Source organism: Trachypithecus francoisi, unplaced genomic scaffold (assembly GCF_009764315.1).
Source record: "Trachypithecus francoisi isolate TF-2019V2 unplaced genomic scaffold, Tfra_2.0 Lachesis_group12, whole genome shotgun sequence".
NCBI lineage: Eukaryota > Metazoa > Chordata > Mammalia > Primates > Cercopithecidae > Trachypithecus > Trachypithecus francoisi.
In genome coordinates this window covers 40,913,932-40,938,660 of record NW_022681457.1, presented here as the reverse complement: position 1 = coordinate 40,938,660, position 24,729 = coordinate 40,913,932, and the positions used below count along the sequence as shown (strand labels likewise).

Sequence of the window (24,729 nt, the reverse complement as noted above, 5' to 3'; positions counted from 1 at the left end):
AGTTTTCAGGAATTTAATGATGATGTATATTTACATGAATGTGTTTGTTTATCCTATTTGGAATTGGCTCAACTTTGTGAAACTGCAGGTTTATGTCTCTCTGCAAACTAGGGAAGTTTTCAGCCATTATTGCTTAAAACACTTTTCAAATATTTCAATATTCTTTCCTTTTGTGACTGCAGTGATATCAATTTAGCCACTTGGAATTGTCCAACAGACCTTTTCAAGTACTTTTTTGTGGTTTATTTTTCACATTGGGTAAATTATCTTCATCTATTCTCAAGTTCATTGGTTTAATCTCCTTTCAACTCCATTTTAATATTTAGCCCATTCTGTAATTTTTTAGTTATTAGATCGTTTAGTTCTATAATTTCCATCTACTTCTAACTCCTATTTATTTGCAGATTCTTAATTTTTTTCACTTGTTCAAAAAGAATTTGTCATTGCTTATGGAAGCTATTTCAAAATCTTGTCAGATAATATCGACATACAATTCATCTCATTGTTGGCATCTGTTAATTACATTTTCTCACACTGTGATTTTTCTGGTTCCTAGAATTAGAAGTGATTTTTAAATTGCACTCTCAACCTATATGATATTATAACATGATACTCTCAATTCTATTTAACCATTTTTTAGAAAGCAGTCCTCTGTTTAGCTGTAAATCTAAGAACATTTAGGTGTGTATATTCACGTTCCTACTATACCCTATAGACACTTTCCTGCAATCATGAGGTACTGACTCATGCTGCTTCATTGCAGACAGCAGGGATGACAGTTAACTTCCCTCTTGACCTGCTGACACCTTCCCTTTAAAAGTATCACAACACCTCACTTCTGAGTGGATGTGTAAGATCAGCTTGCCAAGGGCTCTGTTGCTTCGTAGAGGATGGAAGTGAAGAGCTCAAACCCATATTGTTTTTTTTTTTTTTTGCTGCAGGTCCAGGGTAGGCAGAGGATCTGTTGCCTATTTGATCCCACTGACACCAAAAAAAAGGACCTGGTAGAAACAGAGTGTTAACTAGACTTGTCTCCACCACTACTTTCTACCTCCTGGATGGATGTTCAGCAATCCATTAAACCTGCAAGCCATGCTGGGGGGGTAGGTAGCTATGTTCAGAAACAGGAGTTGGCTAACCCTACTTCAAAACACTTTATTTATTCTCACTTCTGCCCAGTGGATATGGAAAATCTGTTACCAACTGGACATCAGTGAAGTTAGAGATGGAAGAAAGTAGAGTGTATACTAGCACTTATTTTTAACTCTTTTTTAGTTTTATTGATACCAGTTGGGGTGAGGGTTCATCCCCCAACTGACAAGGAGAGGGAGGAATGAATTTTAGTGGTGACCAGCCATACTTGCACTGCCTTATTTTTTAAGTCTCATTGCTGTTGGGGGAAGAGTGGAGGCTCAGCTGACTAGTGAACCCAACTTACCCGATGTGATGAGGAAGTAGTTATACTACCTGGATCTTCCAGGAAGATAATGGAATCTTCCAGGAAGATGATCGAGTCTTTCAAGAAGATAATGTCTGTTGCATCTGGCAATACTGGAATTGGTTTTTGTGAGTGGAAAATTATGGTGGAAGATCAACTCAACTTCCTCCATTGCTTGATGTCTAGTGTCTTGAAAAGTATTGGGTTTTTGCTCAGTTTTTGGTTCTTTCTGGCAGGAGAATAAACCTGGTCTCTGCTATTCTATCTTGGCTTCACTGATGTCTCATGTCTACCATCTAGTAAGCATTGGTGTTTCATAATGCAAGCAAAAATAAAATGGGAGATGGAAAGCTACTTATTCAAGTAAGTGAAATTGAATATCTCATCTACATTTCTGTGTGAAATTTATAGTTCACTATAAATTTAATAGTATCACAACAATGTAGACTCCTTAGTTTTGATAATTGCACTATAGTCATGTAAGATGTTAATTAGTGCAACCTAGATAAAGGGAATATGGAAACTCTATACTATTTTTAGAGCTCTTTTTTAAGTCTGAATTCATCTCAAAGTAAAAGTTAACCTTAAAAATTGTACATTCTTATTATCAGTGTCAGTGACTTAAAATTCTGAGTCATTTTCATTTTTAATTTCACTCTTGCCCAATCAGCCACCAAAGCTTGTCCTTTTTAACTCTTCACTATTTTTTGTCTTCTGCAGTACAGTCTTTGCTCAAGTTCTGATTAATTCTATAGTATTTTGAATAATTTCAATGGCCTCTATATTAGGCTTCCTATTTCTATGCCTGAGAAAGTACAACTAACTCCCGTGGGTCCATCTGTGATTTGGCCAGAACTAACTAACCTCATCACTTAATAGCCATTTAAATCTTCTGGACCTCTATATTCTCAACCATAAAATGGGAATAATGGAAGCTGAACCATTTACTTCTCAGAATGGAAGTGAGACACAAATTTCAGTGTGCATATATATATATGCATGTACACATACACACACACATATCTTGGAGTCTGCAAAGCACTTACATTTTAAAATGACAGTGCATCATTAGTTTTTAGACATAGTCAATCATAAACAATTGCTTCCAGGAAGATTATCTTACTCATGTGTTTTGGATTTACAGACTTCCTGTGATCTGTTTACATAAAAATAGCCTCCAGTGGTGACAATGACACCCAAAGCACAATGACACTTCTCAAGCTAAGTCCATCGTAGGGTTTACAGTGGACTTTTATTTCTACTTTGTACAATTTCTGCCATGTAGTATAGCCATACAGGGCAAAAGCTGTTAATTTTCATTTTCTTGCCTTCACTAACTTCTTAAAGCCCCAGAGCTCTAGAGCTGCCTACAAATTAACCCCAAGTAAAATAAGTCACCCTTAAATGATTGAATTGCCTTCCTGGATACAAGTAATAACAGCCATTGATTAAAGCACCTGTGAGTACATGAGTAAAGCTAAAGTAATAAATGTTTCAAAAAGAATTTTTTTTTTTTTTTTTTTTTTTTGAGACGGAGCCTCTCTCTGTCTCCCAAGCTGGAGTGCAGCGGCCGGATCTCAGCTCACTGCAAGCTCCGCCTCCCGGGTTCACGCCATTCTCCTGCCTCAGCCTCCGAGTAGCTGGGACTACAGGCACCCACCACCTCGCCCGGCTAGTTTTTTGTACTTTTTAGTAGAGACGGGGTTTCACCGTGTTAGCCAGGATGGTCTCGATCTCCTGACCTTGTGATCCGCCCGCCTCGGCCTCCCAAAGTGCTGGGATTACAGGCTTGAGCCACCGCGCCCGGCCTCAAAAAGAAATTTTTTTTTTGCAGTTCAATTGTAGAAAACAATAGAATATGATCTCAAAATTATTCCTTACATTTAAAAACTATCATCACTTATATAATTTTGTCACATTTTGATACTGTTTATGAGATTGAACACAAGCATTAGCATTGTTTACAAGCCTTTTAAAATTAACAGTATTTTTGCAGATAACTTTTGCTTTACAAGTCACTGACTCAACTCAAACTGCCCAGATCTCCAACTCCTCCCTTTTTATGGCTTCATATGGAATAAATCATCCAAAATTTCTAAATGGTAAATAAAAATGAAATATCCTTAAATTTTATATTATGAACTGGGCATTTTTTTTTAATTTAGCATACATATTGGGAAATGTTTTTTTTTTTTTTTTAAGCAAGACTTGGCCAGGCGCAGTAGCTCACACCTGTAACCCCAGCACTTTGGGAGGCCGAGGCGGGCGCATCACGAAGTCAAGAGAGTGAGAGTGTTCACCTGGCCAACATGCTGAAACTCTTTCTCTACTAAAAGTACAAACTTAACTCAGTGTGGTGGCACGCACTTGTAGTCCCAGCTACTCCGGAGGCTGAATGAGGCAGGAGAATCCCCTGAACCTGGGAGGTGGAGGTTGCAGTTAGCCAAGATCATGCCACTGCACTGCACTCTAGCCAGGCGACAGAGCGAGACTGTAAAAAAAAAAAAAAAGCCAAGGCTCGTATTTTAGAATAATTTTCCAGTTTGCAATGAAAGTAGCACTCAGACAACACAACATATGAGCTGGGTAAAAGGGTGAAGGTTAATGAATAATTCAGAATTACCATCAGATCCTCAACATCATAATGGCTTTTGTACTGCTTGGTTATGTCTTGCTGGACTCATTTAACTGGCATGGTCCACATTTCCACACAGCTTTATTCAGTGAAGAAAATCTATGCTGAGACCCTAAGCCTTAACAAATTGCTAAGGGATGAGTCTCAAGATTAGTGGGGATCTCTGCATATGTAAATTCAGAACCGAACCTGATAAATAAGGAAGGTAAGGCAGATATGTAAGTGTAATGAAGGGTTCCTGTTTGCATCTCAGGTAGTTTGCCCGCTCACTGTGATGTTAAATAAAAACCTTAGCTTTAAATATTGACACATGAAGAGTTATTATCCAGTAAGGGCTGTGTGTTATACAAGCAATTTTGTTTTAGTTCTGGGGGCATTTGGCATAAGGACCCTTCACTATTATCTGCAGCTGAAGGATGCACAGCTGGAATGGCAATTGATTTCTTTTTGTAAAACACCCATGAATTTCACCACAAGCCTTCTACCAACATGGAAGCATCTGTGAATCAAACTGTTCCCCAGCTGTTCATCCACTCCTTGCAGGTTATTGCAATATAAAGCCCCTATTAGTACTTCCGGTTACACTACACTCTTGATGGGTCCATACAAAATCATTCCTCTTATACTACAGTTTAGTGCATGAAACCCCACAAAGATAAATCCCTTAGGATTCTAAAAAACAAACAACACTCATGTCTTTTTGGAGGGTTTGGGGGGGCAACTCTCCACATTTTTATTTGACCCCTTTTTAGTTTCCTAGGTTTTTGCAAAAGGTCCTCCCTTCTAGGCAGATACACCCTTGGTGCTTTCCCACACAAAGAATAGAGAAAATTTCTGTGAACACAGGACTTAAATGCTAAGTAGAGTAAAAACAAATGCCAGAACGAAGTTGTTTCAGGCCTTATCTTCAAAAGCACAATGGCTTCAGGACCCCTTAACAAATAGTTTTTCTTATTAAGGCTCTGGAAATTTTAATTTCTTTAACAGCAACACACATATTTTAGGTTTTAATTAAAAGCTTTGAGTTATAAGAATTTCTATCATTGTACCACTGTACTTTTATTTAAAAACAAATTGCATTTATAAATCACTTGGTAAAGGCTATAAATCACTTGGTTAAGCTTTACTTCAGGAAAAGGAAAAAGAGTAGCTTTTCATATTAAAAGTAAAACAATAACCTGTAATGTTTAAATTTGCAAGAAATATTTATTTTAACTTAAACACCAATTAATGATTATGGTAAATGAATAATTATAAGGCTTGGTATTCAACAAAGTTGGAAGTTTTGCAAGTGTTAATGGAAAACATACAAGGATTTGTTGTTTTAAAATTTAGGTATCATTGATGATTATATTTTGTTTTATTGCTCCAAAATTTCATTAAGATCATGCTAACCGTCGTAATTCATGAGCTCTCTTAGCAGTAGCATGCTATTTCTTCCACATCATCAAATCTAGAATTTCTTAACATCAAATTGTGTGTTGTTTCCAGTACCTAATGTCTGTCTGTGTTTCTCTGGATTTATGTTTCTTTAAATCTAAAGAATATACGCTCGGTTCAATAAGAGTATGGTCACGTGAGTATAATTTGTAATAGCTTAAATATAATATTACATCAATCATTAACAAAACATTATCAATAGAGTTTCACTTATGTGTGGATTTTTCATTTTCATTTAGATTTTCATGTTTTTTGAAATTTCAGATATCTCATCTTCAGATTTTAGATATTAGATTTGTTTGTATTTATAAATGAACATAAATATAATATCCTTTTGAAAATAAAATTTCTAGTATATAGGCCACTTTCAAATAGAAAATAATATATTTGACTCTGTATTTGAAGAAAGAGAATATGTCAAATATCCCCTGCCTACTCGCATTAAAAGAAATACATTACCAATTCATTAGTAGTAGAGTAATTGGCAATGTGTATTACATATGCAGGTGGTAAGGGCTAGCAAACTAAGTTGTTCTGCAGGCTGAGCTCATCTGGTCTGTGGCTGGGTTACCCACACTAAGCAATATTTCTCCAAAGAAGTAACCTTTCTTTTTCCTCATTTACTATGCCTCTCCATATTATTGCTTTACCCACCTCCTTCAAAAAACCAGTCACCACTGAGACACTTACTGGACACTGTCTTCAATCCACCTACTTATGATCACAGGTAACTTCTCCATAATTCGTGACAATTTTGCCACATTGGTAAAGCTCATGACTGACACATGGTCTCATATTAGGTCTCTGTCTATCTAGAATGTTTTTTCCTATATAGTGGTTTTTTTTTTTTTTTTTTTTTTTTTTTTTTGGTGGTCATGATCACTTCTTGTCATGTTAAAGTACCAGTAAAGCCTTTCCTAACTATCCAGTATATTAGTCATCCACTATCATTTGCTGCAGAAAGTAGGATTCCCATTTGTCTGAAATGTTCATCAAAGAGTAGCATAAATGAGTTATAACTGCATCTTTCTCACACCTAAGAGATATGTAGGCAGTTGGTAAAGCTAACTCAAGGCCCTTGTCCTGTCTTTTTCACATAATCACAGTGTGGCCACCCAGCAGCAGACATCACTTCCACATTCTAGTCAGGAGGAAGTAAACAGCAAAGAAGGGGATATACCTGTGAAAGGAATGAAACTCTCCCAGAAATTTCAAGTCTTCTCACATTTTATTATTCAGAACTGAATCACATTGCCACAAGGAACACTTACAAATAGAATTTTTTGCCACATTGAACAACAACGATATTCTATTAGCAATAAAAGATGGATAATGACTAAGCATCCAGCAGCATTTGTCAAATTTTCATAAACATCTTTTTGTTGTATTTGCTGATCTTACTTTGTTATTTTATTTCTTTATATGTTTATGTCGTTAATGTCCTCTTACTAAAAGGTGAGCTCTAGAAGATAAGAAACCCTATCTCTCTTGTTTGTTTCTGCACCTCTAGAATCTAGAAAACTCTCTGGCACATAGTGTATGCTTAGTAAATATTTTCATAGTAAAGGAATATTGGATTAATTAAAGTTTAAATGGCAACTTTGCCTTATGCATTCCAAACTTATTAAAAAAATATTTTCTGTCTTAAATTGTCACAGAAAATGTCTTCACTATTTTCAGGTAATTGTCTAATGATTATTTATTATTCTAAAGAATTGTTGCATAGAATCTGGGACTGCAAATATTTAATCAGTCGTTACCTTTTTGATTTTCAAGAATTCTAATACTTAAAGTTGAACATATTATTTTCCATAAAGCTAATTTCTCTACACACTTCTATTCCCTCTTTCAACCTCCTCCACAAACAACAGAAATGTAGGAAGCAACATATTTTCAAACAAATACCATATGCTAAAAACTCAGCAAGATATCACATATATAAATATTTTGAAGACTAAGAAAGTCACTAGTTTAATCAAGCTCTATAATGTTATAAATGAATGAAGGATTACTATTGTTGGCTTTATAAAGTCTCATAATTTAATTTCTAAATTATTTTATAAATGGAAGTCTACTTTATTTAAATTAAAAGGACTAAGCTACTTATTTTGATTGGGAGAGTACATGTGCAGGTTTTTTACATTAATACCTTGAGTAATGCTGAGGTTTGGGCTTCCCAAGGATTCATTAACCAAATGGTAAACATATACCCAAAAAGTAGTTTTTCAACCCTTACCCCCTACCACTGTACCCCCTTTTGGAATTCCCAGTGTCTATTATTTCCATCTCTATGTCTGTGTGTACCCATTGTTTAGTTTTCACTTGTAAAGTGACAACCTGCAGTATTTCATTTTTTGTTTCTGACTTATTTCACTTAGGATGATGGTCTCAAGCTCCATACATGTTGCTGCAAAAGACAGAATTTCATTCATTTTTATGGCTGCATAGTATTCCATGGCATAAGTATACCACATTTGTTTTTCCAGTCAACCACTAATAGACCCTTAGGTTGATTCCATGATTTTGCTATTGTGAATTGTGTTGTGATAAACATACAAGTGCAGGTGTCTCTTTGATGAAACAATTTCTTTTCCTTTGGATAGATATTGAGTAGTGGGATTGCTGGGTTGAATGGTAGTTCTATATTTATTTATCTGTGAAATCTCCAAACTGTTTTCCATAAAGGTTGGACTAATTTACATTCTCACCAACAGTGTATAAAGTCTTCCCTTTTCTCCACATCCTTGCCAATATCTGTTATTTTTTGACTTTTTAATAGTAGTCAGTCTGACTGGTCTGAAATAGAATCTCATTGTGATTTTAATCTGCATTTCTCTGATGATTAGTTATGTTGAGCACTTTTTAATATGTTTGTTGTCCTCTTGTATGTCTTATTTTGAGAAGTGTCTGTTCATGTCCTTTGCCCACTTCTTAATTGGGTTATTTGTTTGGTTTTTGTTGATTTGTTTAAGTCCCTTATAGATTCTGGATATTAGTCTTTGTCAGATGCACAGTTTGCATTTTTTTTCTCCCATTCTGTAGGTTGTCAGTTTACTCTGTTGACTATTTTTTTTTTATGTGCCGAAGTTTAGTTTAATTAGGTCTCATTTGTCCATTTTTATTGTTGCATTTGCCTTTAACTTTAGTTATAAATTCTTTGCCTTGGCCAATATCTAGAAGAGTTCTTCTTAGATTTTCTTCTAGGAATTGCATAGTCTCAGGTCTTATATTTAAGTCTTCAGTCTATCTTGAGTTAATATTTGTATATGGTGAGAGGTAGGGGTCCACTTTTACTGCATATGGCTAGCCAGCTTTCTCAATGTCATTTATTGAACAGGGTATTGATTTTGCAGTTCATTTTTGTAAACTTTGTCAACAATCGGTTGGTTGTAGGTGTGTGGCTTTATGTCTGAGTTCTCTATTCTGTTCCATTGATCTATGTGTCTTCTTTTGTACCAATACCATGCTGTTTTAGTTACTACAGCCTTGGCATATAGTTTGAAGTCAGGTAATGTGATGCCTCTGGCTTACTAAAGTTATTTGTCAGGTCAAGGAGTCTTTTGATGAAAGCTTTAGGGTCTTTTACATATAAGATCATGTCATCAGCAAACAGACACTTTTACTCCCTCTTTTTCAATTTGGTTGTCTTTTCTTTCTTTTCATTGTCAGATTTTTCTGGCTAAGACTTCCAGTACCATGGTTAAATAGGAGTGGTGAGAGTAGACATCCTTGGCTGGGTGAAGTTCTGAGGAATGCTTTCAATGTTTCACTGTTCAGTATCATGTTGGCTGCAGGTTTGTCTTACAGTATGTTCCTTCAATGCCTAGTTACTTGAGAGGTTTTATTATGAAGGGCTACTAGATTTTATGGAATGCTTTTCCTGCATCCATTGAGATGATATGATTTTCTCTTTTAATTTTGTTTATGTGGTGAATCACATTTATTGACTTGCAGATGTTGAACCATTCCTATATTCTTGGGATGAAACCTACCTGATCATGATGAATTATCTTTTTTCTGTGCTCTTGGATTCAGTTTGCTAGTATTTTCTTGAGGATGTTTGTGTCTATATTCCTCAAGGATGTTAACCTGTAGTTTTCTTTTTTTGTTGTATCTTTGCCAAATTTTGGTAACAGGATGATACTAGTTTTGTAGAGTGAGTTAGAAAGGAATCCCTACTCACTGACTTCTTAGAATACTTTCAGTAAGACTGTTAACAGTTCTTCTTTATATGTCTGATAGAATTCCGCTGAGAATCTGTCTGATCCTCAACAATTTTTGGTTGGTAGGTTTTTCATTATTGATTTGACTTTATAAATCATTATTGGTTGCACAAGATTTCAATTTCTTCCTGATTCAATCTTGGGAGTTACATTTTCGGTTATTTATCAATTTCCTCTAGGTTTTCTAGTTTGTATACATAGAGGTGTTCATAGTAGTCTCTGAGAATCTTTTATATTTTTGCAGTATCAACTGCCATGAGACATTTGTCATTTCTGATTGTACTTGATTCTTTCTCTTTTTTTCTTGGTTTATCTAACTAGCATTCTATTTATTTTGTTTAACCTTTCAAAGAACCAACTGTTTTGTTTCATTGAGCCTTCATTTATTGTTTTATAAATTTTAAAATCAATTTAATTTAGTTCCACTCTGATCTTTTTTATTTATTTTCTTCTGCTAGCTTAGTATTTTGTTTGCTCTTGTTTTTCTAGTTCCTTGAGGTAAGGCATTCGTTTGTTAATTTAAGATATTTGTATCTTTTTGATCAGGCATTTGGCACTATGAACTGTCATCTTACCACTGCTTTTGCTGTATGCCAGAGGATTTTATATGTTGTATCTCTATGTTCATTTGAGATAATTTTTTTGATTTCTACCTTAATTTCTTTGATTCCCTCAAAGTCATTCAGGAGCAAGTTGTTTAGTTTCTGTGTACTTGTGTGATTTCAATTTAATGTTGTTGAAGTGAACCCTATGTCATTATATAACATGCTTCTGTGTGTGTGTGTGTGTGTGTGTGTGTTGTTCTGTTTATTGTTGTGAGTTTAAAGTCTGTTTTATCTATTACAAGAAATGCCAACCTCTGCTCTTTTTTGTTTTCTTTTGTGTGATGTATCTTTCTCCACCCCTTTACTTTGAACCTCTGGTGTCAGTACATGTTAGGTGCATCTCCTGAAGGCAGCAGATCTTTCGGTCTCATTTTTTAAATTTAATTTGCCAATCTGTAACTTTTAAGTGGAGAATTTACATCAGTTATGCTCGATATTAATATTTATATGTTATATGTAAGGCTTTGCATCACCATATTTTTAGCTAGTTACTTTGTAGTGCTTATTTAATTGCTTTGAAGGATTGGTAAATTTGTACTTACATGTTCCTTTATGGTAGCAAGTATTATCCTTTTGTTTTCATGTTTAGAACTCCTTTGAGCATTTCTTGTAGGTTCAGTCTAGTAGTGACAAACTTTTCTAGCATCTATCCTCTAGCTTGTCTGGGAAAGGCTGTTTCTCCTTCATTTATAAAGTTCAGTTTAGCAGCATATGGACTGGTTTATAAGGTTTGTGCTGAGAAGAACCTGTATGCTGTTAGTCTGCTGGAATTTCCTTTATAGATTTGACCTTCCATAGCTGTCTTTAAGATCTTTTCTTTAGCATTGACCTTGGATAGCTTGATGACTATGAATATGCTTTAGTGATATTCATCTTGTGTAGTATCTAGCAGATGTTCTCTAAATTTCCTATATCCAGATTTTTACCTTTGTAACCACGTTAAAAAAATCCTAAATTATTCTCTCAAATATGTTTTCCAAGTTGTTTTTTTTTTTTCCTCTCTCTCAGGAATGCCAATAAGTCATAGATTTGGTTGCTTTACGTATCCCATATTTCTCAAAGGCTTTGTTCTTTCAAAAAACTTTTTTTTTGGTCTGACTGTGTTAATTTGAAAGACTAGTTTTCAAGCTCTGAATTATTTTCTTCCAATTGGTCTAGTCTATTTTTGAAACTTTCTATTGGATTTTGCAATTCTTTTAGTGAATTTTTAAATTCCACAGTTCTGTTATATATACATATATATATATATCCATACATATTTATGGCCATTTATATATATATGAAGCTATATACATATATCTCTATATATCTCTATATCTCTATGTATCTATATATATCTCCAAATTGCTGTAATAATATGTAGCCATCTCATCTCTCATATCTTGAATAAATTTTCTGGTTTTGTTGTATTGGTTTTCAACTTTCTCTTGTATCTCATTGAGTTTCCTTGCAACCCATATTTTGAATTCTTTATATGTTATTTCAGAATTTTCATTCCTGTTAGGATCTATTGCTAGAGAGCTATTGTGATCCTTTGAAGGTGTCAAAACACTCTTTTTGTACTGCTGGAGATCTTGTACTGATGCCTTCTTACGTGAAAGAGTTGTTGCTTCTTGTTTTTGAATTTGCTATCATTTGTAAGAGACTTTTAAATGTTTCATTCTTTTTTTCCTGGAGGGTATGACTGTGGTGTATGTTGCATATGATCATTTGGCTTCATTTCTGGTTGCTTTCAGAGGGCTAAGGCTCTGTATGAGTTCCTTCATTGTGGATAGAATTTCTGTGGTGGTTTACTCAAATGTTGCTTATTGTTCAAGTGTTTTTAGAAAGATGCCATGTTAAATAAGTATAACTGGGGATGTTAGTAACATTTTTATAACATAATCACCTATATGTAGAATGAGAAAGTTTCTGAATTTCTAGCACCTAACATCAAATTTCATCCTTTCTAAAAGTAGGCCATCTAGGAAACGGTTACTTGTGAATTCCCTGGCCTTTCATATTTTTGAATGCAAAGGAAATCTGTTAGTTGTTTGACTGTTTTTCAGTTTGCTCAAGACTTAAATTGAGCACTCAATACCATTTACTGATTCTCACTACTTGGAAAGAAAATTTCCAGAGAATAAAGACAGAGTAATTTCCATGAATTCTCTGGTAGTTTCTTTACAGAAAAGTCATAGAAAATGGATGTAATTATTACTATATTCCCATTACTAAGTAATAATTGTTGACACATATTACTTTAAATTATCCAGCAATTTCTTTTCCGGTGAGAGAATTGAGGAACTGAAAACTATTGCTTTGCCACATTACTCAGAATCACAAAATTGGCTTTAAAATGGTGTTAAAACTACACTCCAAGTTTCCTGACTCCTAAGCTTGTGTTTAGACCATTTCTTTACTAGGGTGCCTAATAGATGAACAATTGAAAAGGGTCATTATTATTATTATTTTTTTTTTTCAGGACAATAGGGTGTCATTTAAATACCCAGAAAGAAACAACTTGCCCACTGTTATACTGATTCCCTGAAAGACTTCAAAGGATGAAGAGTTTACAACCACAGTATTCAATAGGCCTTGGGTCAGTGTAGAATCAGAGTTATCTTTACGTTTTAAAATAAATTTGACTTTAATTAAATTTATGTATTTGTTTCTTTGTTGTCTGCTTAGAAGACTGGGCAAATCATTGTAAGTTTGTGTTCTACACTCACTTAACCATTTATCTGTAAGAATTACCTAGCTGGGAATGCTAGCCCTTCACGCGATTGGTCTTCCTTGGTTGAGTCGCTGCCCTCGCTGCCACACCGTGGACGCCCCAAGGCAGGTGGTCAACTTCGGGTCTGGTCCCACCAAGCTGCCTCACTCAGTGTTGATAGAGATAAAAAGGAATTATTGGACTACAAAGGAGCTGGCATTAGTGTTCTTGAAATGAATCACAGGTCATCAGATTTTGCCAAGATTATTAACAATACAGAGAATCTTGTGAGGGAATTGCTAGCTGTTCCAGACGACTGTAAGGTGATTTTTGTGCAAGGAGGTGGGTCCGGCCAGTTCGGTGCTGTCCCCTTAAAACTGATTGGCTTGAAAGCAGAAAGGTGTGCGGACTGTGTGGTGACAGGAGTTTGGTCAGCTAAGGGTTGCAGAAGAAGCCAAGAAGTTTGAGACTATAAATATCGTTCACCCTAAACTTGGGAGTTACACAAAAATTCCAGATCCAAGCACCTGGAACCTCAATCCGGATGCCTCTTACGTGTATTACTGAGCAAATGAGATGGTGCATGGTGCGGAGTTTAACTTTATACCCCGTGTCAAAGGAGCAGTACTGGTTTGTGTCATGTCCTCAAACTTCCTGTCCAAGCCAGTGGATGTTTCCAAGTTTAGTGTGATTTTTGCAGGTGCTCAGAAGAATGTTGGCTCAGCTGGGGTCACCGTGGTGATTGTCTGTGATGACCTGCTGGGGTTTGTCCTCTGAGAGTGTCCCTCAGTCTTGGAATACGAGGTGCAGGCTGGAAACAGCTCCTTGTACAACACGCCTCCACGTTTCAGCATCTACATCATGGTCTTGGTCCTGGAGACGATTAAAAACAATAGAGGTGCCGCAGCCATGGAGAAGCTTACCTCCATCAAATCTCAAATGATTTATGAGATTATTGATAATTCTCAAGGATTCTACGTATGTCCAGTGGAGCCCCAAAGTAGAAGCAAGATGAATATTCCATCCCTCATGGCAATACCAAAGGAGATGATGCTTTAGAAAAAACATTTCTTGATAAAGCTCTTGAACTCAATATGTTGTCCTTGAAAGGGCATAGGTCTGTAGGACGCATCCGGGCCTCTCTGTATAATGCTGTCACGATTGAAGATGTTCAGAAGCTGGCTGCCTTCATGAAAAATTTTTTGGAGATGCATCAGCTATGAACACATCCTAACCAGGATATACTCTGTTCTCGAACATACAAAGTTTAAAGCAACCTGGGGATGGCTACAAAAAGTTAACAAACAGAGTATTTTTCTCAAATGAACACGTTTCTTGTAGATTCTTCTTTTTTGAAAGAACAACAGCAAAACATCTACAGCTCTGTAAAGCTGGTGGGACCTAATGTTCACCTTAATTCTGACTTGAACTGGAAGCATTTTTAAAAATCTTCTCGTTGCTTTTCTAACAAATTCCCGCTTATTTTGCCTTTGTTGCTACTTTTTCTAGTTAGATTTCAAACTTGCTTGTAGACTTAATAATGTAAGTTGCAATTAATTATTTCTGGAGTCATGGGAACACACAGCATAGAGGGTAGGTGGGGCCCTCTAGGTGCTGAATCTAAACATCTGTGGGGTCTCCTGGGTTCAGCGGCTGTTGATTCAAGGTCACCATTGACCATTGGAGGAGTAGTTTAAGAGTACCGGGCAAAGGGCAAACTGTAGATCAATCATTGTACTGTTATTACAAGAGAAGTGACATACTTTATGTATGTTTATATTAGCATGGTCTGTTTTTAATACCATATACTTTATATTTCTATACATTTATATTTCTAATAATACAGTTATCTCTGATACATGTAGAACTTTTAGAATTTATTAAATCCTTGACCTTCTGCATTATAGCATTCCTTTAGCAACAGTTGCACCCTGTCCCCAGTCTTCTTCTTCCTCTTTTTAAGCTCCTTTATGACAAAGATGTAGAAGTTCTTGATTCATTTTTATCATTCTTTCCATAGGTAGAAGAGAAAGTTGATTGGTTGGTTGTTTTTCAATTATGCCATTAAACTAAACATTTCTGTTAAATTACCTTATCATTTGTTCTCTTGACTGTTTTCTTTGTAATGTTTGACGACGAGAGTGATACTTTGCTGAAAAGTCTTTTCCCTATTGTTTATTGTCAGTATTTTATGGTGAATATGTGAAGAACATAAAAGTCCTAAAACATCTAAAAAAATTACCTAGGATGGAATAAGATGGAAATGATAGCAATGAAAAAAAAAGTTGCAGTTACAGTTTTGAGTTTTTCTACTTTAAATTGCATTATGTACCTACTAATGAAGACTAAGAAGTTTATTTCAATATTAAAACCATCCCCATAAATAATGAAATAGGAACGCCTGATAGTACAGCTAATAGTACGTAAGGATATTTTTATATATTTACTTTTAAAAATCAAAATGTATATCTTAACTCAGTTTTGGTATCAAATGGCTCATTGCAGTCATTTAGATTCTTCAAGGTACATTTTACTTGGTGCTGATAGAAATTTTATTCATGATTTGCTGATAGTACAAAAAAAAAGCTGATTTTTTTTTCTTGCATGTGACAAAAGCAAAAAAATTACAATAAAATGTCTTTGCATTTGTTAAAAGGCTGAGAAGAATTTGGAATGATAGTATTACTAAGAATACAGAGTCTATAATTATCACTTGCTAGCTCCAAAATACAAATTTTTCAAGAGTTTTATTTGCAAATTATATTTCTCTGGATTCAAGAAATATGCAAGAGAATAGAAAAGAAGAAAGAGGGAGAGAAAAAAGAGGGAGGGAGAGAGAGTGAGAGAAAAAGAAAGAGTGAGTGAGGAGGAGGGGGAGGAGAAACAATAGGGTGGAGGTAGAGGAGATGGTAACCAGGGAAAACACAACGTCTCCTAATGCTACGTTCTTCTCTGGCTAAAAGATAAGAAAGAATAAAGAAAGAATTATTATGTAGTCTTAAAGAATTACTTCCAATGTGTTTTGCATGTAACACATAACATGTAACTACTGTTAATTGAAGGTTCCTATCCCTTCCTCTTCCCCTCCCTCTCTCATATCACTTTCTCTTTCTCTTGGTTTCTCTTTCTGTTCTTTGACTATTTCCATTTCCTTTCTTTCTGATCGAGTGCAGTCTGTTCACCTGAATTACAATGTCATGCTGACTTAAGTCTTTTTGCTTCTTTATCTTTCTTTATCTTTTTCTATCTTTTCACTTTATCTACAGTGAAAAAAAAAATCACTGTAGCATAGAAAATCCAAATTAAAGTAAGAAATTCATGAGGCATAAGTGATTCTGATTCTTTTCACCAATATATAGTGGGCTCTTTTTAAGCTATGGAGGATCTTTTGAAGGACAGTGGAATATTTATCTTGCAGACAGATTGATAGTAGAACTGAAATAGTAATGAGAACAGTTTATATCAGAACATGTACAATTAAATTTGGTTAAAAAATTTGTAGGTTACATGGGAAATATTTCCTTCTTGTTAAAAGGTATATAGTATTTTAAGAACATGAAGTTTCTTATTACAGCATTTCAGGTTTGAGAGAAGATTAAAGAATATTGATATATCTAACTTTGAGAATCTAACTTTCATTTTCTTTTGAAATTCTTTCAGTATTATAACACTCTTATGTTTATTATTTCCTTATGAAACATTTCTGAAGCATCTGCTGAGTTTTAAATATTAAGAGATATTAATATTACAAGAAATATATCGTATATTCTTGAGGTAACATTAAGAGCTGCTTCTTATTACTAAATGTTTATAACTTATTATTTGTAGATATTCATTCAAATATACAAAAAATATGTCCCTATGAATAAAATGAATACTTTCTATGTATTTGAAAATTACATTTTAAATTATTCTTATGTAGCACATTTACCAATGTATTTCACTTATTATATGCAGAGGATAATTGAAAGTCATTGGTGGTGTTTTTTTTTTTTTTTTTTTTTTTTTTTTGAGGCGGAGTCTCGCTCTGTCGCCCGGACTGGAGTGCAGTGGCCGGATCTCAGCTCACTGCAAGCTCCGCCTCCCGGGTTTACGCCATTCTCCTGCCTCAGCCTCCGAGTAGCTGGGACTACAGGCGCCCGCCACCTCACCCGGCTAGTTTTGTATTTTTTAGTAGAGACGGGGTTTCACCGTGTTAGCCAGGATGGTCTCGATCTCCTGACCTCGTGATCCGCCCGTCTCGGCCTCCCAAAGTGCTGGGATTACAGGCTTGAGCCACCGCGCCCGGCCCATTTGGTGGTGTTTTTATTCAAACATGATAAGTACAGAAAATAAATGCCATTCCAACTGTTTGATTCTTCCATTTTAACTTTGAGAAGAAATTGAAGTTGCTTAAAAATATTTTCTTGACATATTACAGCTAAAGTTCTTCAACTTATGCCTTTAGTTTGCAAACATTGCGGGAAATTGCCCAGAAATATTCAGCTAGCTGAATAAATTAAGACCTAATGTGCTTGAAGAAAGATGTTTTGAGAGTATCCTTTTGGGGTGATGTTCTCACCAATTTACATGCAAGAGTGAATTTGTATCATTTAAACTAATTTTCAGAATGTTTGACAAAGACCAGCATTATCTTCTTCTCAGAAACCTCCTCTAGAAGTAGTCACATTGTTCATGGAAATCAAACTGCTGAGTTTTCTTTTGCTCCTTTTAAGGGCTTTTGATCCTTATATGGATATAAGAACCTGTTTTGCATATACCGTTAGACAAAAATCATGAATATTAAGCCATTATTTTTACATTAGCAAGTTTTCCCAAGGTGGGTTTTTAACATTTTAAAGACATTTTGTTTTGTGTGTTACTCTCTTTTTGCCTAATCACCTCTAAAATTATGAACACTACAAGAATAATACATACTGAATAACAAAACAGCTTGAAATATTTATAACTAAGAAAGCAACTGTTAAATGTTCATAAACAAAGTTGTTTGGAGACTCCTTTATTAATTTTTAATTTATCTTCAGTCAATTTCTCATTGCTTCCAAATTCCTGTAGGGGATTCTGTTAATTAGTCATATGTAAAATATTCATTAAAACCAGCTTTCTATTTTCTTCTTTTATTGCAAATTTACATTTCTAATCTTATAACCAAAATAAATGCCATTGGGTAGAAGAACCACATTAATTTTGATCAGCCACCTAAAATAGAAGCCCATACAGCAAAAAATATGGTAATATAAAATAGACTAATATTGAGGTAGTATATTGGTTGATCACCCTTTTGCAATAGCAGATGGATATCTAGTTCATGTTTGAAAAAATATCAACACTACATAAAATCGAGTATATTTGAAATCTAGTAAAGTAATCTAAGATGAAGTAATGATGATTTTGTATCTGTATACTTTTGCACATTAAAAATATTTCAGAAACAACATATAGTTTAGTTAGGGATTCAAATTTAATCAACAGCGACAATGTTGACATTAAATTTAAATCATTGGATAACAAAAGTTTTACTGAGTTTCTTCAGTTGTTATTTGTTTTAAAATATTTTACTTGTCTTTCCTTACTATGCCTTATGTAGTTTCGATTCTGTGCTGCAAATAGCAAAGTAGTATAGGAAACAGAACATCAATGTGAGCTTAGTTTTACTAATATAACTATTGACTTTTCTCCTAACATAGCATATCTGAGTAAAACATTCATACAAGCATCTCTAAAAGAAATATATGTCAGCGATGTGAGAAAAGTTTGCAATGCCAGGCATAGTATTTTCAGAGTGAATTCTTGGTTTCTTTGAAAACTCTTAGACTTCTAAGGGTTTGGATACATCTTAGAAATATAAGAGTTTGAGTACACCTTAGAAATCTAAGAGTTTGGATAGACCTTAGAATTATCCTAACATAACTCATCTCTTCTTAAAGTCTATGTCCAAATCTTAAGTCTTCAGTCAGTAATCAAAATATGTAAAATATAACTACTGGATTAGAAAGTTTACTAAAATGAAATAATATTATTTACTGGAAAAAGTGGGAAAAAATATATTTTATAGGAAGGAAAATGTAATTACACTCAAACAAATAGAGCATATTTTGTTTACTCTTATGCAGAGTGGAAAATTTACTGCCAAATCAAAGTCCTCGTGAGTGACCACACATTTACAGCATAGGAACATTTAGTAACATTAAACACAGGTCTCAAGGTTCTAGCTCTGTCTTCTGAGATTAAGTCAAAAAGTAGGCAAAGATTTAGGTAGCACATACTGCTTCAATAACAAAACCAACTGAACAGATTGTTTAGAGTTATACATATCAACATTAAAAATATATTTGTTTAATAAACAGAAAATCTAACAGAAGACTGAATTTGAGGAAGACAAAACCGGCAATATTGAACCAGATCTCTAAGTAATAGATGGAAATATCTTCCAAGAAATAGTTATAGTACCCAATGGCCAATCATTACAGTCCACGTGCCAGGTTAATTTTACCTATCAGTCAACACTCTTTTAAAATAGTTATTCTCCTAAAATCCCACCTAACCTGATTATTATCTAGCCTGCATTGATTTCTACACTTGAACACAAAAATATTGTCATTCCACAGTAATATACACATCTAAACTAATCTAACTAATCTACCAGTCTAACATTGTAATAATTTTTTAAAGGTTGACTTAACATGCCTTGCTGGCAAAGAATTTATACTTGCCCTCGAGACACATTAGCAGTCATGACTGCACAGTTGCATGATTTTTTAGTCTTGAAGCAGCCCAATTATCAAGTATTCCCTAACTTATATAAAGCCCTTTACCATATCTTAGAGTCTCTTCTTTATTTGACTCTATAATTTCCCTTGATCATATACTATGTTTCTAGCTTGAAAATCATCCTCATGTCTTAGATGGTGGAGTGAATAGTAATAAAAGAAGAAGATGGAATTCAATCATCTCTTTTACCGGTGAGGGCTTTGAGGTCAAGCACAGGTATACTCAGTGAACAGAGGGTCAGCTGGACCTGGAGCCACTTCACATGCCCATTCTCCATTTAAAAAAAAAAAAAAAATTGAAAGTAAAAAAAGAGGTTGGATAGTGTGTGTGAGTGAGTGTTCTATGAGAAGAAAAATAAAAACACCTGGATGTTTAAGTTCTACCTCAACCCCTACCCTGAGGCAAATGTTTAAAGTTTCCTCATCTGAACAAGGCAAAATAATTTCCTGCTTTGTTTCCACAGTGCTGTGAGGCCCCAGTAATATATACATAAGCATACTCTAGTATATAAGGATAAGTCATAATAATATAGTAAATTACACCATCTGCCCTTTGTTTTATGAGTTTTTCAAAATACTCTCAACATAGCCCATCATGTTGCTGAGCTCAGTTACTGAAACTCCTCAGATAGTTATCTTTCTAAAGTTTATTTCAGACAAAATATAATGAGTTTTTCTATAACCACTAATGTTTTGTCCCTAATATGTCTTTGTTTTATGCTCAGTATTTAAAGAGTTTTTAAAAAGACATGTGTGTGTGCGCAGACACATGCACATGTGTGTTTTACAGGAATACTTTGACCAGTTTAGTTTCCTGTAGAAGTGGGATGGTAGCTTTCCCAAAGAATCAATAACAACACTGTCTCAGAAATGTAAGAATTATTTTTTTTTCTGAAAGTATCCTCAGCTGTATCTGAAAGACGCTTTCAAATTCAATCTGTGGTTCCTTTTTGGGTACATCTCCCCACAACCAGAGAGTTTCCCATTTAAAATATTGCCACATGCAGCAGGCTCTTGCTCCTAAAAAGACTGTGTTTCATCTTTACCAAAATATATTCTTCATTTATTTTGAAACAAAGAAACTGTGAGCAAAAGCAGTGTCTTTTAATAAAGAATACTTACATTTTACACTATTCTAAAAATGTTTTCTGTCCCGTCGTTCAATAGCTGATAGGAAGCTGAGTATTTTGAAAACAAAATAAAACAAAACAAAATGGCATAATGCAACTTGGGGAAATCATAAAATATATTTTGTTTTACTGTTTGCATTATGAAAATCAAAGCAAACTACAGTTATTATTACAAATATATCTGGTTTTTCCAATAGATTTACATGAAATAGTTACTCATAAAGTTATATCTCAACAGTTTCAAAAGTATCTGCTATCTCAAATATTTTTAAGGAAATGATTAGTGATCAAATGCATGTAAAATTATTAAAAGGGCAGTTTTTATTAAGAATATAATTAATTTGTTTTGTTTTTATATTTGTAAAGAATCAACTAAGCAATTTTATACACTACACTAAAACATATTCACAGTAGAGCAACACAATTAAATATTGTATCATATCATTTGGTTACATGGCTAGGGTTTTATCATAGCAAATGATCTTTTCTTCACTATGCAACAAAAAAGAAAATGCTATTATCCACCACCACTTTAAACACTAGTAACAACTTATGCACAAAACTTCACAGGTGTAAAAAGTAGTGTAAAACATTTAGAGATTTTTTTATTTACATTCAAAAATCTTCGTAAGTTAGGATTCAGGTTGAAAAGGGTGGGATTTACAATGGAATTAAAGATTAAGAATTCATCATTGCAAAATGATATTTCTTTTGACAGCATAATTCAATTGCTACTCAAAAATAAATCATTTATGTTTCAAATGCTGTGAATATTTATTTAGTGTCATACCTGTCATTTGTTTGATTTATTTCCCCAAGAATAGAGAAGAACAACTGTGTATCTCTTATCACGGAGCCAAAATTATTTCTGGTAGCAAAAAAATCACAATGGCATGTACCTTAAAATGAGCAGCAGAATTCTTTTGTGTGATAATAAATCACAAAAACAGCCAATAGAATTCTCCTGACACCACTCAATTTGCTCTGAAGCCATTACTTGATAAAATATCATTCAAATGCAACATTGAAAAAATCTATCCAGGCTATTTTACAGGATGATATTTTTATCACATTTAATAAAAACAAAAGGAGTCAAATCCCCCCACCATTTCCAAAATTTAACTCACAGTGGGGTCTCAAATAATATTTTTGTGCCTATATTGTCATGCCTGTACCAATATTTTCCCTAGGATCCACTCATAAGGATGCCTTAAGGGTCTAACATGAATGCCGGAACTGATCATAGGTAGAAATTGAGAAAAAATTCTAGGAAGTTAAGACAGACACTGAATTAATTGAGTTAGACATCTAAATTAAGGCACTACCAATTTGGGGTAGAAATTAGTCTTATTTTAATTAGATTACAATGTATCTGTAAATTAATACACCAATATTTTAAAATGACATTTGAAATTAACTTACCTCTGAACTAACACAGCTTCAATTTTATCATGTTGTTGGGGATCAGTAGATTTAATATATACATATCATTCAGCAGACAAAATGTTTATATACACACACATACATATATGTATACATATATGTATATAAAATGTACATATAAACATTTATATATACACATATATGTATACATGTATAAATATATGTTTGTGTGTGTGTGTGTGTGTGTATATATATATAAACATTTTGCCTGCTGAATGACTTTGGGCAAAGCATTAACACTCTGTAAAAGGCAATGATAATTTCTTATCTTGTACTATTGTTGCCAAGATTGATCAAAGATTTATGTGAAAGTCGCACTGTCACACAAAGCTTTATACTAATATAATGGATTACTGTGCTAATGGTAGTGATTAATATTTTGGGCCAATTTAACCAGATTACATTTTCATCCAACTTTAATGCAGTCTTTGGTAGTTAATCCACCCTGCATAAACCAAGTAAAATATATAGATTTATCAGATAATTTAATCTTTTTTATACGTAATAGATGTACTTATTTTTGGAGTACATGTGATAATTAGATATATTCATGTAATATGTAATGACCAAATCAGGGTAATTGGGATATTCATCACCTTAAATATTTAATTTTCTCTTTATGCTAAGAACATTCAAATTGATAGATCTGAATCTTAATGAAAATCTGTTGGCAAAAATAAAGTAATGAATTGGCACACAAATCAATGCATCATGGTAAGTGGAGTGTATGCTGAAGTAGGTAATGCATTTGAGGTTCTAATCACTTTATACATCCTCCATTTGGTTTCTGTTGGTCTGTGAAATATATGGATCGGATTATAGATCTACCAATTTTCTATTTAGCAATAAATTTTCTTATTTATTTACAAAATAAAAAAATCAATGTTGTTTTATAGATCACAAATAACGTAACAATACTGACAGTAAATTGTACTTTTATGAGTCAAACATTATTTCATAGCCATTAGCTCAAATGGTCTTCAACATATCCACCTCCCCCTAAAAAGCTGTGATGTGAGAATGGTAGAACACACATTACTATCCCATTTTACAGAAAAGGTCACTAATGCCAATTAAGGTTATAAGTGTCAAGAATAAAACCATAAGGTGTTCAATTGGCACTCGAGTCCAGATTATTTTTTAATTTCAAGAGAAAAAAAGAATTTCAGAATTCCTTATGATAGAGGAGTGCTGGAAATGGAAGAGCATGGTCCCTTTAAATGATACAGAAGGAGGGAAGGGAAGTGCTGGGTGTAGGAGGGCATGGTCCCTGGCTAGGGCTCCACTCCCATGGACCTAGGTGAGGACAGGCACTGCTGTCATTTCCCCCAAATGTTGCGTTTCCCAAGACCACCCTGACCCACCACACCCCCATCCTGGGCCTCTAAAATCCCAAGACCCCAGCAAGCAAAGACAGAGGCAATTGGCAGAGACAGAGGAGCCGTTTGGCAGAAGACACAGGTGACTGGACTCCAGAGGATGTCAGTGGGAGCACGCTGGCAGAAGAGCACACTAACAGACGAGGGCACACTGGCAGGCCATCGAAGGGCGGGATGAGGCAGAGTTTGACCTGGGCAGTCGGAGGAAAGCTGGGGCTGCCAAATGGCCCAACTCTGAGGGAAAACCATCTCCCTTTTGGCTCCTCTATCATCGGAGAGCTACTCCCACTCAATAAAACTTTGCACTCATTCTCCAAGCCCACATGTGATCTGATTCTTCCGGTACACCAAGGCAAGAACCCAGGATACAGAAAGCCCTCTGTCCTTGTGACAAGATAGAGGGTCTAATTGAACTGGTTAACACAAGCCGTCTATAGATGGCAAACTAAGAGAGCACCCTGTAACACACGCTCACTGGGAGTTCAAGGAGCTGTAAACATTCACTCCTAGACACTGCCATGGGGTTGCAGCCCCACAGCCTGACCATTTGTATACTCCTGTAGAGAGGTCTGAGCAGCAGAGCACTGAAGAAGTGAGCCACACCCCCTGCCTCAAACCCTGCAGGGGCACAAGCAAACTTTTCCCGTTTCACTTAAAACATCTTTCTGATAAATGAAAAAAGTCACTGATCATAGAGCATGTTTATTTCTATTAAAAATAAAATTCTCCATGAGTTAAAAGATAGATTAAAATATAGATTAAAGTGCTTTATTTCACTTATTAATATATAAAAGCAAGAAAATTAAAGATATTTAGTTTTCATTAAATATTTTTAACAAATGGTGTTAAAATAATTATTCACTGAAGTTTTTAGATATTTGGCACTTCTCCTTAGCAAGTTCTACATCAGAACTAAATATATATATATATATGTAATTATTACATGACATTTAAAAGTGTTTTCTTCCTCT

General features: G+C 34.6%; 1 pseudogene across 1 annotated transcript; it reads left to right on the top strand.

Annotated features, from left to right (window-relative positions):
- Positions 1 to 12,801: 12,801 nt before the first annotated feature.
- Positions 12,802 to 15,060, top strand: LOC117092147 (annotated as a pseudogene). The gene has a single exon (XR_004440643.1). The product of XR_004440643.1 is annotated as a phosphoserine aminotransferase-like (transcript).
- The last annotated feature ends 9,669 nt before the right edge of the window (positions 15,061 to 24,729 follow it).